A 4,788-nucleotide genomic window follows, 5' to 3' on the forward strand; every position below is an offset into this window, starting at 1 on the left:
TACAAAAAAAAAAAAAAAAAGAGTGAAGTGAAAGCCTGGTTTGGACACCTGGAAAATGACTTTTTTTTTTTTTGCACATTGATGTCCTATTAATCAAAGTTTCATCAACCTTTTGCATCACTTTATTTTACAATGGATAAAAAGAGGAAATTGGAAGGATGAAAACTGCACAGTGGACTAGTCAGTATGCTGCAGGTTTTACTCGTGCCAACATTAGTGGTCTCATTACCAGCTTTGTTGAGTGCGAGATCTCCCAATTTCTACTCTGCACATAGGAGTGTGCAAAAATAAGCAAGAGAGGAAGTGGAGCTAGCCAACACAGCAAAAGAATAAGGTTTAATTTACTTCTGTTCACAGGGCAGTGCTCTCTCAGTTCATAAAATCCATGTGGAGTATCTCCTAGAAACGTGAGTGGATAAATCATCTGGTGATTTATTTTATTGATGGCAACTTTCCCATCTACCAGTGCTTCACTTTTATCTTTGGGAAACATTACAGAATCACTGAGGATGTGGAAGACTGATACCATCTTTAAGAATCAGCAACACTGGAAGAGAGCAGCCAATCCAAGGTCTGACTGTAGACTAATTTGATAAAGCATGGCATCATTTAAGGATTGATTGTAATAGAAGATGTCACAGTTCTGATGGTAGACATGTGAATGCTTAGTGCTGATTTTACAAGGTTCAACATAGCAAGCCCAGCCAACAACTCAGAAGTGAGACATGCGCCACTTTACCATTGATTTTAAATTAAATACAAATGTTTCATTGTCATACACTGTGTAGTGTCTATAACAAAGCAAGGAAATCTGTTTTACATGTGCTGTAAGGAGAAACACTGCAGCTAGAGTTTGCTCATGGTTATCATTGTCCTGGGTTGTTTGGGAAGGCACAGTTCTCATGAGTGAGGAGTAAAGCAAACATTCAGCAGCAGTAGGAATCTGCATGGGCACACCTTATGTTCATCCTGGTGCTGGTAGATGAACCTCAGTGAAGGCAATAGAATTTGTATGTACATTATTTCAAAGCTGAATCAGGTGCGTTTTTTTCTCTTTCCTTTCTACAGAAAAGAAGCCCTTTGTAATTACTGCAGTGCTTATGTGATCACTTTGGGACATGCTTTGAGACATATGACAGCTTTAAAAGAATGGTTTTCCTACAGTGTTTTGTTGTTACTATGCAAGTGGTGAAAATCTGCCTGTGTAGAGAAAGGATAAATTGAACATTGGCTTTAAGAAAAGATTTGCTCAGTAATTTATAACCATGCTTTAGGTGTCTTTTGCAAAAGATGCCTTAAGGCACTTTGTTCACTGATGGGTGCAAAATAAAATGGTCCCAAGCTCAGCTTCAGATTTTTTAATACTGATTCCCCAGGTACAAAGATGTAAAACAGTTTGCCTTATGACATCAAAAATGTACAAGTAAGATGAGAAGTACGTACATGCATATTTGGTTTTTTCCTTTTTTTAATAGAGATTAAATACTTGTCCATATTCCTTTGACTTCCCCTTACATGCCTTTCTAACTGCTGAATTAAATGGGGAAAAATCTGGCAGTATGTTGCTGGTGCCATGGCTTTTGGCTGGGGCAGCATCCCATTATTCATGGGTAGGAGCCACTGATCTCTCCAGAGTAGACATAAATAAAGCAAAATGGATACACATAGTGAACTGCAGTGTTTATCCTAGTATCTTTAATAATCAAGAAATGTATACCCTCAAAAATGAAATAGTAAATAAGTCCCCAAACATTACATTTTATACATGAGTACAATATTACTGATACAATCTGATATACACTGCCCATATGATCAAGCCTGGGATGTTTGGAAGGTGGTTGAGAGGGCATGAAAATTTTAATAATGAGTTTACAGAAGATGACTGATGCAAAGCGGTGATACAGTGATAAAAAGATGTGTGAAGAAAGAAGTTTTAATATAGGGTTATTACCAATTTTCCACCTGAAAGAAAAGAGTGTATTACCAAAGTACATATAGCAAGGCTGTGTATCTTCTCTTTTGCCAGAAATTTTAAATCTAGAAGCTGATTTCAGTAGTGGATAAACTGAAAACACTGTTCAGCTTTTGACTATACAAAAGAAGCTGATTTCAGTAGTGGATAAACACTGTTCAGCTTTTGACTATACAATGTTGGCAGAAATTGAGCTGGGTGGAAGTAATGCCATGAAGTTGGAAAGGTCCCAAATGATCTCACATATTTTTATTGTAAAGATAGACCGAGAGTCTAAAGTTGGATCATTGGTTTAGGCCAATGGAAAAAGAATGGTCTGTTATCTACAGGCCTTGCTGTATCATTTTTACTTTAACACAGAATTCTTCATTTGGAGCTAAGCCACATTTTTCCAATAACCTACTGATTTGGTCAGTACTCGTTGTGCATATATGTTTGTGTATATATGTACACTTATGTATGGGTATACACACACCAGTATATGCACAAATATAGTGTGTAATTTGTGTATGTGCATACATATGTATATACACACACAAAGTGACAGTAATTAGTCAGATGTTCCTTTTTTCCTTGTTTCTTGAACAATTTCATATTCTGTGTGATTATGAGGAAACAAGTTTGCTATGAATGGTATTCTTCTGGACATATTTTAACAAACAAAATCTGTTTATTTTACGATATTTGATTCGATGCCTGATTAATCAATAAAAACATCCATTTGAAAATGTAGCTTCTGTGGTCTGTGGCATTTTGCATGGTCCATAGTAATGAATCAAAATCTGGGGGAACAGTAATCCTTGTGTAAAAATAAAACATGGTACTTTAATGTAGCATGAGGTCTTAGATGAGGGTTTTTCCCTTCTTTTTGAAAATTTTGTGACTAGGAATGAGGTAGCATTGTATAATGCTGTGTTAACAAAGGCAGATTTTTGAGGAATAGTCTTCTGAGGTGCAAGCAATGAATGTGGTAGATGAAGCTTGTATTGGTATAATGATTGTTTCAAAGGTGTATTTAAAACCCAAGCTGGGATTCAGCAGAGTTAGAGCAAAGAATAGCACAAACTCATTAGGAGATAGTAGCTGCTCAGAGTAGTCAAAGTTTGAGGTAATGGAAAGGTGGGGGACTTTTTCTCTGAGGCCAGATAAGATTTTCCATGTGTTAGGCTTCCATGTGTTAATGCACATCTAATAGGGGAAAAAAAACCATTCAGGAACAGGCTGTATGTCATAAATTATTTAGTAGACTGTCTCCAGCCCACTGTAGTTCCTATTGTTGGCTTTCAGAGAGCAACAAAGTTGCTGCATTTTCTGCCATGAGTATTCTTTGTCTGGTTTGAGTATCCCATTTTTCAACTGCTCAGCAAAGAGACTCCCACTGAGCAGTGGGTCCCTAGGGTAGGAAGCATAAAAATCCCTCGGATGTGGGTACACTGTGAAAAGCAGGAAATCCACAAGTACAGGTGAAAACTGATGCACGCTCTTCAATCGTAGGTCACTAAACAGCAGTGTGTTTTAATCCTGAGTCTTAATTGCAAACACTATATTCTTTACATGTTAGAGAAAGCAACAGGACACTATGGACAGCACAAATTAAAGTGTCAGCTCATTAAGCAGTTCATTTTGAGATGGCTAGTGTTTATAGCACTATGAAGGACTGTGGGAGATTTCATTAAAATACTATTTCATATTGAACGCAGTATAAGTATTTCTGTCTTAATTATTCTGATAAATCAGATGTCTAGTAGTTCCTAGATTCTGCTTTTAGTTGAAGCAGCACAATTTTCACATAAGCCCATGCACCAAAACAAAGTGAGGATTGTTAGTGGCTCACATTTGCATCACCAAAACGGAGGCTATTCATTTTAGTTGGAAACACTCTATTCATTTCTGGTTTAGGAGTGAAGAAGTGCTGGACTCACACAGAAAGTACACACCAGCACCTCAGTAGCTGACTAGGGCACACCTGGGTAGGGCAGCTCTGGGAGGCTGGTGATAAACAAAAACATGTACAGGTCACTTATGTAGTGATGTGCTGGCAATTTGCTCATAACACCATCTCTGATATCTTTTCACTTACTGATCTTTCTAGTAGTGGGAGTGTGCACTGAGACATAGGGATGTAAAATGTAGTATTTTTGTGTGTTGCTAAGCTGATTTCCCATATAGAAATTAGCACAATGTTTTTGTCTTCTCCACACTAAGGAAAGTCCTGCTCCTTCCCAAGTGCTGATAGTGTGTGTTCTAGATCATCATAAACTGTTCATATTTATTGTGCTCTCTAAAATGAAAGAAATTCTCTTTACATTTTAACTTTTGATTTAGTACTTGATTTTCATATAAAAAATTAAGACTAAAGAGCAGTGATGTTAACAATGCTTCAGTGTGGATGAGACTCTTGGTTTGAACTGTGTGGTTTAAGGCATCTGTGCACATAAATCAAATCTCTGTGCCAGAACAGCCTGATTTGTCCCTCATGTGGGAGTTGAACAGTGCAGGTGCAAGTGTTTTCTTCTGAGGTTGGCTTTTGCATTAACTCCACTCTCAGAGTGAGATATTTGGTTTCTTTATTTTTTTTAAAGATTGGTTTTGTGATTCAAGTGCAGACCATGTTAATAAGTCTGATCATCATATTATTTATTTTAGTGAGCCCTGCCATACCACGTACCTCTGGCAGGTTGCTGAACACATCAGCTGCAACCATAACCTTTGCAACATCACCTCCAGTGTGAGGACTGATGTTTAAGCTGTTGAGCAAGTATGTAACATTCCCAGGTGGGATTCATCCTCCTATGTGTAAGAAACTCTAGCACAAA

Source organism: Acanthisitta chloris, unplaced genomic scaffold, assembly GCF_000695815.1.
Source record: "Acanthisitta chloris isolate BGI_N310 unplaced genomic scaffold, ASM69581v1 scaffold12903, whole genome shotgun sequence".
In the NCBI taxonomy this organism is placed as follows: Eukaryota; Metazoa; Chordata; class Aves; order Passeriformes; family Acanthisittidae; genus Acanthisitta; species Acanthisitta chloris.